Source organism: Sciurus carolinensis, unplaced genomic scaffold (assembly GCF_902686445.1).
Source record: "Sciurus carolinensis unplaced genomic scaffold, mSciCar1.2, whole genome shotgun sequence".
In the NCBI taxonomy this organism is placed as follows: Eukaryota; Metazoa; Chordata; class Mammalia; order Rodentia; family Sciuridae; genus Sciurus; species Sciurus carolinensis.
This window is the reverse complement of record NW_025920416.1, coordinates 60,323-71,315: the sequence shown is the minus strand read 5'-3', so window position 1 is coordinate 71,315 and position 10,993 is coordinate 60,323. Positions and strand designations below refer to the sequence as shown.

General features: G+C 37.3%; 1 pseudogene; it reads left to right on the top strand.

The window, feature by feature from the left end:
* The first annotated feature begins 9,498 nt into the window (after positions 1 to 9,498).
* LOC124975714 (histone H2A.V-like) lies at positions 9,499 to 10,113 on the top strand (annotated as a pseudogene).
* Positions 10,114 to 10,993: the final 880 nt, after the last annotated feature.

Genomic DNA, 10,993 nt, shown 5'->3' with positions numbered 1-10,993 from the left:
TGTGCTGAAATTTTTATTTTAACAAATCTAACCCAGCAAATATCTGCAATGCTCTGAAGCAGGGACTGTTAGAGATATACAGCATGTGAATTAACAGGAGAGTAAACAAAGTTCACAGGGACTGAGTGGTTCTTTGCATCCAGGGATGGGACATATTCTGAGAAATAAGTGCTGACTGAGCTGAGCTGGGAGAAGAGACAGAATTTTGATAGAGAGCAAAGCAAAGAACTTAATTGGTCGGCCTAGTTTGGATAGAGAAAGCATACTCAGGACGAGATCTGGTGATAGATGAATTCTGAAAAGGAGGTGTGGGCCTTGAAGAGTTCCACCCTAATATGTTTTTATAACTTCAAGAGTGATATCCAGGGACTGGGGAGATAACTCAGTCTGTAGAGTGCTTGCCTTGCAAGCACAAGGCACTGGGTTTGATCCCCAACACCCCCCCCCAAAAAAAAGAGTGATATCCATTTGAAGGAAGAACTCAATAGAAAGTGGAAAAAACAGGAACATAGGAGAAAATCATTACACTACTTCAAATACTGAAGGGATAGTGGACATAGGAATCAATTTTGAAGACACTTCAGTGGCAAGATTGAGAACTTCAGTTTAGTTAGAGGAATAAGCAGGTAGTGAAAATGAGGAAGAGGCAAACTGACTATGAGACTGGCAATATTTTAGTATCAAGAGCTAGTGTGAATTGAAGGGTTCCTGTATGACAGTCTGGGCCACTCATCATGGTTTTTCATTTAATGCTACTGGTAGTACTATTTTAAATTTGAGTAAACTAAGGCACAGAGTTATTATCCAGTTTACCCAAGATCACACACTAGTAAGTGTCAGAGACTGATTAAAATTTAGTTTGCAATCCCAACCACTACTCTCACTGACTTAGAGCACCAGAGAAGAGCAGCTCTCTTGGAAAAGAAGCACTGACTGGGAGACACCAAAAATGGAAATGGATGTCAGGTCCATGTATGGCTATGGAGGAAAGTAGGCCAAGGGCAGAAATCTGGCCTATGCTGCAATGTAAAAAGGACTATAATCCCCCTCCTCTCTCTCCCATACCCCACTCACCCACACACAACACAGTACACTCAGTCAGGAACTGATCTGCCTTTTTATTCAAGCACATTTTCCTATTGGTTTCTTAAAGTTTCCCCAGGTTATCTCAGGTCAGCAATCCCAAACATCCTTCTGATGCCACAGTTTTGATTTGATCATCCATACTCTATAGATTAGATGGTGAAGGACAGAAAATGGGAGGGAATAAAGTCCAGAAACAAATGGGGTCCAACCTGAAGCACTGGGCTCCAGTTTTGCTTGGGACTTCTGCCAGACATATATCCCCAACATTAGCTACTTTCTGGACCATCTGTTGGGTGTCTTATATTAAATATAATTTGTACTTTTATTACTTCCATTTCTATTAAATGCTCATTATGTGAAGGAAAAATGTAAAGAGCCCTTAAAAAGGACTAAGAAACATGCCAGTAAAGTCAGACTAATTGTGAACTGTGACAACTGAATGTACCCAAATAAGGAGTAATGCGTAAAAGTCAGTGATCTCTTTAAAACAACAAACAAGACTAATAAAACCAAAGGGAATTCATTTTTAAAAATAATTTTTACATTTTATTCATGCATTTATATGTGGTGATGAGAATCAAACCCAGTGGCTCACACATGTTAGGCAAGCGCTCTACCTACCACTAAGCCACAACCCTAGCCCCAGAAAGGGAATTCTACTGAAAATATCAACAAGATGGTCAAAAACCACAAACATAATATTTTAAAAAACTCATAACAATGAAAATTTAAGGCCTGCTCTTCATTTTTCACTCCAAGTCAATGGGAATAGTGGTTAGGAGCACAAATAAAGGACTATAAATTATATGTGAAGAATTTGAAAACACAGTTGAAGTAGATAGCATTTTAGAAAAAATTAAATTTTAAAGCACCAGAAAAGAAAAAGAACCTTGAATATACCAATAACCACTGAATAAATTGAAGCAGTAATTAAAACAGTCCCTAACCCCTGCCAAATAAGAAGTTGGGCAATTTAGTACAGATAAATTTTAGTCAGACCTTAAAATTAGGTGTTGCTGCTTATTAGCTGTGACCTTCATGTAAGCAGAACTTTAACTGTCTGCTCATTTTTAGCCCCTAGATATAAACTGAAATGACAGTCCTTAATAAGCAAGAAAGCACAGATGTAAATAATTTACTGAAATAGTCTGAAAAGTGCAAAAATATATTAACTTTTCTACAGATATTTATTGCGCTTCTAACAGGTGCCAGGATTTATAGTTTAATATTTAGTGCTGAAGTTTAATATTTAAACTTACTCTGTACTAAATAGGAATTAAGCTACAAGACAGTATAGAAAATCATTTTGACACATATGAGCCTAGGCAAAAAAACATCCAGATGCAGACAGTCAGGTATTAATAGGAGGCCTTTACTTCAGTTTGTTTAGTTGGGAGCACAGATGATGGATTTACTTCAGACCTGACACTTGTCACTAAAACATATACCTTTTTATCTTGTTGTTTATCATCTTAGTTGCTAGCAATACAGAAATTAACTGTACAATAAGTTTTTTCTCATGAGTCATTTTTCTAATAAGTTTGATATTATTTATCAATGAAATATTTTTTCAGGAGTTGGGGTTTAGAGTTCAGTTGTAGAGGGCTTGCATAGCATATGTGGGGCACTGAATTTGATTCTCAGCACCACATATAATCAAATAAAGGTCCATTGACAACTAAATCAAAAAATAAACTATTTTTGCATAATGAAACTAAATGCATTCTGTTGTCATGTATAACCAAGTAGAACAAATAAAAAATGTCTTAAAAATAAATTTTCAACTCTAAAGGAGACATTTCTTCTTAATATTCTAAGATAAACAATTATCATTTTTACTGAGAAACATCTTTGTAGTGCTCTGGAAAATTGATGTCAAATTCCAAAATATAGTAATAGAAATTACAGATGTATAAAGACTAATTTTTTCCTCAATATTTAAAGCAGATCAGTATTCCCAGACAGCCTAGAACCTTTTATAAACAGTATTTGAATATGCTTTAATGACATCTAAATTATGTACTTTTTTCCAGTAGCCTGTCATATAGAACAATTAAGTACATTATATGAGCTTTATTCTTCTTTGCTCTAGGTAATTATGGAATTGTCATCTGTAAATCATTCTATTAAATGGATTGGCAATTGATCTATCACAGGGGGATGATAGAACCAAACTGTTGTGGTCTGTTTGGAAAGGTAAGAGACCCCATTTTTTCCCAGGGGATTTGTAATAATTATTTTAATTTTTTTGCCCCCTGCAGCTCCCCACCCTGCTTAACAGTCACATGTCAGTGCCAATCACATCTGGACAGAGTTGTTTCTCCAGTACTGCTATCTTTGAGCTCTCAGAAATTCTGATGAAGTCTGGCTGAAATTAAAGTCTCATTAACTAATCAAGTTTGTCCCCCTAAGCTAGTTTACCTGTGTCAAAAAGTATGATATTGTGAAACCTTCTGTCCACTTGGTTTGCACTTTTTATAACATGGATAGTCTACATTTATTTTGGCATTTTAAAAACTATTTTTATTTATTCAAGTATATATTAAAGTCCATTTTGCATTAAGGAAATTTTAATGTTTTAGTTTTTATATGCTCTTAGCTCTTAAGCATTGAACACTGTTGGCAGTGAAGAAATTTCTTAATGTTTTCAGTGGAACTAATAAGGATGTGAACATTTTTTCTCTTTAATTCTGCATATGCTGAAATGTGCTTTTCTTCACATTATAAACAGCTGTGCCTTCCTTTGCATTCAGTTTTATGTAAAAGATTTATATATTTTTAGTTTTAAGAGAAAATATTTGAAAGACAAAAATTAGTACCAAAGAACTCTGTAGTAGAATATCATTATTTTTTACAATAGGCAAAATATGAAAGCATATTTATATCACTTTTTCCTTTTAGCATTCAATTGTATAAGAATTGCCTTAGAATCTCTTATCAATTAAAATTAAGAAAATGTCATATTTAAGTAACATTTTATAAGTGTAAAATAAGCCATACTTGGACAATAAACATTCATAAAGAAAATGTTCTAAAGAACATTTTTTAAACTTTGAAGCCACTTAAATATTCATATCTTTTCTCCTCCTTAACAAAAACATGAAATTGATAGTCACCAGTCCATAGCATCCAGACTCCTATATTTTCTAACTAGAAAGTATATTATTTCAAAAGATTAGCCCTGATTCTTTCTATAGAAAAATAACACCCACCTGATATATTTACTGTATCAATAGAAGTTGGGTTTCTCTAAATACCTGCAACCATAATTAACATTTAAAAATCTAATATTTTGAAAGCTCACTGGTGATGAACTCAAATATCAAAAAAGTGATTTTGTAGCACTTTTGTGAGGATAGTCACAATTTTTGATGAATCAAAAAATGTACTATAATACAAATATTGAACTAGGTATGAAGGCATTGCTTGTGGAATCTGAGACATGATAAACTGCTTTATATTTTACTAAATTGATGGTAACATTGGAAGAAAACCTGGCAAAAAATTCTACAGAAATTACATCACTGTGGAAGTACCTTCAGATACAACAAAGAGATTCTTTTTGTAGTGAAGTTTAGAACACTGATAAAACATTTTCTGTTCTGTTAAAAAAAATCATGAGGCACCATTACAGTGGCACCAAACCTATACATAAAGCAGGAAGTTTCCAAAGTAGATAAATGAACTAGGAAGTGCCAATTGAAGATTAGGTTAACTGTTATCTTTAACTACAAAGTAACAAAAACCAACTTGAAAGGTGACTAAATACCTGATCTAAACCAGGCTTTAAATGGCAGAGATTATGGAAAGCTAAAAAGTGAATTTATGAAGACATATTACCTGAATTTTCAGAAACTAAAATTAGGTTTAGTTAGAAATTCAGATTTTCTATTGGAATGAAGCTTCTCTCTCTTGTGTGGAGAGACATGTTTTATGGAAAAAAATTCAACAACTCCAGTATGCTGCAACTGCAAAGTAATGAGACTGGCTCCAAAATCCACAAAGAGACACTACTGGGACTCCCTCATATGTTAAGTCTTTAGTAAAAAAAAAAAGAAGCTGGTTCAGGTAATTGGCAATTACTGAAAGTGAATTGTGTAAGCTAGAAGCTAAAAGGGACTTTTGAGAATGCTTCCCTCCACCTGTTTCTTGATCAGGACAGGTTTGCAGAAGGAGCTGAGAGTTGTCTGGGGCCAATGAACTCATCGAAGGTAGAACAGTGATGGGCATTCCAATTTCATTTCCCCAAGGCCTAGCTGTAAATAACTACTGGTCCAAAACTGTTAGGAAAGGAAATAACATTAAAAATTATAGGATCCAAGATGTTGGACTAGAGGGTGACTGCATCTCCAGTCGCTCCAGAACCCATGATTCAAGAATGGGAGGCATTGAGAGACTCGAACTAAAATAGAGCCACGGGTGAGTCTCGCCCACTGGGTAAAGCTTGGTCTGGGCGGCAGGCCCGGATAGAGGTGGCTTATCGGAGTAGGACAGGGCAGCTAGAGTCTTCCCCAGGCAACCCTGCGCACTCCGGTGGTGGGCCCCTCCCACATGGCTAGCTTCTCCAGTTTCTCGGAGCAGACCCCCCAGTGAGAGCCTTTCTGATCAGAACCAGCTCCAAGTCCTGGAGCCAGTGTGGCAAGCTCCGACCTGCAAGTGGCTTCAGGGACCAAGACAGGGCAGCCACGGACTCCCCCAAGCAGCCTGGCCCCTGCAGTGGGAGGTGCCTTTCAAGGCTAGCTTCTCACAGCAGACCACCCAGTGAGAGCCTTTCTACACAGAGCCAGCAACAAGTCCCCGAGCCAACGAAGAGCTTCGACCCGCAAGCAGCCTCTGGGATCAGGGCAGGGCAGTCAGAGACTTCTCCAGGTGGCCCTGCCCCCTCCGGCTACAGGCTCTTTCCACGAGGTGATCCAAGATGATGGACTAGAGGGTGACTGCATCTCCAGTTGCTCCAGAACCCAGGACTCAAGAAGGAGAGGCATTGAGAGACTCGGACTAAAATTGAGCCATGGGGTAAGTCTCCCCCACTGGGTGAAGCTTGGCCTGGGCGCAGGCACAGATAAGAGCGGCTTACCAGAGCAGGGCAGGGCAACTAGAGTCTTCCCCAGGTAGCCTTGCACAGTTTGGTGGTGGACTCCTCCCACAAGGCCAGCTGCACGGTGCAGGCTCCACAGTGAGAACCTTTCCGCACAGAGCCAGCTCCAAGCCTTGGAATCAGAAGGGGGCTAGGGGCAGTTTTCTTCAGAAGCACTGCATTATCAAGTTCCTCCAAGATTTCAGGCTACTGAAGGCTGGGAGGTGATACACTGGAAATCTACCGGGACACTATAAGCCATTAGAGGAAATCTGCAATATCTCAGGGCCCCACTGACATCTGACAAACTTGAGAAAAAAACGGAAGAAAATGTCTCAAACAAACCTAGATACTATATCAATAAAACCCAATGACAGCACAGCAGAAAAAATGTCAGAAAGGGAGTTCAGAATGTACATAATTAAAACAATCAGAGAAGCAAAGGAGGAGATGAAAGAGCAAATGCAGGCATTGAAGGAGGAGATGAAAGAGCATATGCAGGCATTAAGTGATCACACCAATCAACAGTTAAAAGACCAAATACGGGAAGCAAGAGATCATTTCAATAAAGAGTTGGACATACTGAAAAAAAAAAAAAAAACAGAAATCCTTGAAATGAAGGAAACAATAAACCAAGGTAAAAATTAGGAAAACTAGCCCATTCGCAATAGCATCGAAAAAAATAAAATACTTGGGAATCAATCCCACAAAAGAGGTGAAAGACCTCTACAATGAGAACTACAGAACACTAAAGAAAGAAATTCAAGAAAACCTTAGAAGATGGTAAGATCTTCCATGTTCTTGGATAGGCAGAATTATTATTGCCAAAATGGCCATAATACCTAAAGTGCTATACAGATTCAATGCAATTCCAATTAAAATCCCAATGATGTACCTTACAGAAATAGAGAGAGCAATTATGAAATTCTTCTGGAAGAATAAAAAACCCAGACTAGCTAAAGCAATCCTCAGTAGAAAGGGCGAAGTAGGGGGTATTGCAAAACCAGATCTTCAACTCTACTACAAAGCAATAGTAATAAAAACCGCATGGTATTGGTACCAAAATAGATAGATAGATCAATGGTACAGAATAGAGGACATGGACACAAATCCAAATAAATACAATTTTCTCATACTAGACAAAGGGTCCAAATATGTGCAATGGAGAAAAGATAGCCTCTTCAACAAATGATCCTGGGAAAATTGGAAAACCATATGCAACAAAATGAAATTAAACCCCTATCTCTCACCCTGCACAAAACTCTACTCAAAATGGATCAATGACTTCGGAATCAGACCAGAGACCCTGCATCTTATAGAAGAAAATGTAGGTCCAAACCTTCAACTTGTTGGCTTAGGATCAGACTTCCTTAACAGGACTCCCATAGCACAAGAAATAAAAGCAAGAATCAACAACAGGGATAGATTCAAACTAAAAAGCTTTCTCTCAGCAAAGGAAACTATCAGCAATGCGAAGAAAGAGCCTACAGAGTGGGAGAATATCTTTGCCAACCATACATCAGATAGAGCACTAATTTCCAGAATTTATAAAGAATTCAAAAAACTCTAAATGAAGAATACAAATAATCCAATCAACAAATGGGCTAAGGAAATGAACAGACACTTCACAGAAGAAGATCTACAAGCAATCAACAGATATATGAAAAAATGTTCAACATCTCTAGTAATAAGAGAGATGCAAATCAAAACCACCCTAAGATTTCATCTCACCCCAATTAGAATGGCGATTATCAAGAACACAAGCAACAATAGGTGTTGGTGAGGATGTGGGGAAAAAGGTACACTCATACATTGCTGGTGGGGTTGCAAATTAGTGCAGCCACTCTGGAAAGCAGTATGGAGATCCTTTGAAAGCTTGGAATGGACCCACCATTTGACTCAGCTATCCCATTCTTGACCTATACCCAAAGGACTTAAAATCAGCATACTACAGAGATACAGCCACATCAATGTTCATTGCTGCTCAATTCACCATAGCCAGATTGTGGAACCAACCTAGATGCCCTTCAGTTGATGAAAGGATAAAGAAACTGTGGCATATATATATACAATGGAATATTACTCCACAATGAAGAATGATAAAATTATGGCATTTGCAGGCAAATGGATGAAATTGGAGAATATCATGCTAAGTGAGATAAGCCAATCTCAAAAAACTAAAGAAAGAATGATCTCGCTGATAAGCGGATGTGGACATATAATGGGGGGTGGGAGGGTTTAGCGTTAGGTTTAGTGTTAGGGATAAGGAGGCTGGTACGAATGGAGGAAAGTAGGACTGTATAGAGGGAAAAAAGGGATGGGAGGGGTGGGGGGAAGGGAAAAATTAATGAATCAAACATTTCCCTATGTAAATTTATGATTACACAAATGGTATGCCTTGACTCCATGTACAAATAGAGAAAAAACATGTATCCCATTTGTATACAATAATAAAAAAATATAGGATAAGGGCTGGGGTTATAGCTCAGTGTATAACTCAGTAGGGAAGTAGAGCACTTCCCTAGCAACTGTGAGGCACTGTGTTCAGCACCACATATAAATAAATAAAATAGAGATCAATTGACAACTACATTTTTAAATACTGTAGAATAAAAGAACACATACAAAATTCAAGATTCTTATAGATAAAATAAAATAAGTCAATGGGCAAGAATTTCACTAAAAATTCAATATATTTTTAAAATTACATGCTGATTGGAAATATTCAAATGAACAAAAATCTCATTTTTGGTCTCTTTCTTCCTCAAAAAACTTTAACTACACTCTAGACTCACTTAGTATAAGTAGGATAATAAAATTTTTGATAGATCAAAATGCTCTTTGCAGGGACAACTGTAGAAATGGAGAATAACTCTGAGTGCTGCCTCATGCTGTTTTTCTTAAAATAAGTACTTTAATCAAAATAGGCTCCAAAGGGCAGCAAAACCCCAACCTTCTTTTAATGTTTGCTTGATCAGTGTTAAACTGCTATGGCTGAAGTTTTTTAGAACTGTACAACCTAAATATTGGTCTCTGAACATGTCATTTCTGTGATTGAAAATCTTCATTCACTTTCATATATGTATCATCTTTACAGTGATATTATATTTGTGGAATAAATACTTTGTGATGAGAGGTGTTTAGAGGTAGTATGTTGGTTTTCTTCCATTTTCTTGGAATGACCCAAACTTTACTTGTTTTATGGAAAGCATATGGAAGCAAGTTTGGAAATGTATCTTGTTACCTACCCTTAAGTATAGCACATCAAAAAACAATTTAAGGGGCCCCAGTTTTTGTCCAGTCCGCTGGCAGTGCTCTGAGCTGCAAGAGCAACCATGGCTGCATGGGGCAGCAGCCGGTGGTTGTGCAGCCAAGTGGAGACAGAGGCAGCTGTGACCATGGGTCTCGCTAACTTGCTTAGTGCCTTGCTAAATTGCCAAGGCTGGCCTTGAACTTGTAATCCTTCTGCTTCAACCTCCCTAGTCACTGGGATTACAGGCTGGAGGCAAAGGTGGAAAGGATAGTGGGAAGGCCAAGGCCAAGGCAGTGTCTCACAAAGAGCTGGACTACAGTTTCCTGTGGACCACAGCCACAGACACTTGAAGACTCCACCACAAGTCATGGACGAGTGGGTGCCACTGCTGCCATGTATAGTGCTGCAATTCTGAAGTACCTCACTGCTGAGGTGGTGGAGCTGGCAGGTAATGCTTCCAAAGATCCTAAAGTAAAGTGTATCACTCCACATCACTTGCAGCTTGCAATTCGTGGTGATGAAGAGTTGGATTCTCTTATCAAGGCTACCATAGCTGGGGGTGGTTTGATCCTTCATATCCACAAATCTCTGATTGGAAAGAAGGGACAGCAGAAAACTGCTTAGAGGGTTGTTTTAACTAACCCTCTTCCTCCCTGTCATTGTACTGTAACTGAGACAGAAGATAACAATGGGAATATGTGAAATTTTTAAAAACAGTTAAATGGAATGACATAGAAATTTACTGTAGACATACTAAAAAAAGAAACATTTGTATGTTCTTAGACTAGAAGATAAAGTACCTTTTCATGTGGTGACAGTTGTGTGTTGATTGACTAGGTTTCTCCCATATGTTTTATACAAAAATGGAATTGATAAACCATTTTTTACAAAATTAATTGTCTCAAAACTGTTCTGTTTATGATGTATTGGAAATATTTTGTCAGCTTTTGAAATTATTTTAATTCAAATTCATTTTTCAGAATAATCTTAAAATAGAGATTGGGAATATAGCTTTATAATGATTGATATGTCATGTTATATTGAATGTTAGATGCTATCAATTTGTATTAATGCTCCATTATTTTATTATATACCACTAAGGAACAAAAACTCCTTGAATTAATTCCATCAATTGCAGGGTACTTCTCAATTTCAGAGATGTTATATTATGGAAAAATGTGCATTTAAGACTGAAATGAGATAGTAGATTTACTGGACTCTTTTACTGAGCACTTCACCATGTGCCAGGCCCTTTGGTCAGTTCTTCACTAATCAAGAACTCTTATTATCCTCACTTTATAGACATGGAGTCTGAGGTTCACCAAAATTAAATGATTTGCCAAAAAACATTGAGAACTAACAGAATGGAGCAGAGTTAGGATATATACCTAGACCTTACTGACTCAAGAGCCCACACACTTACCAAGAATTAATGTTAGACTTATCAAAACTTTCTGCTTTTGGTTTAAAATTCCAACTTTTGGTGGTCTTTTCTTGATATAGTAACATATATTAATTTGTACAATCTTTTAAATTTTACTTTTTGTTGTCAGTTTCTAAGTAACTGTTAGAGGATC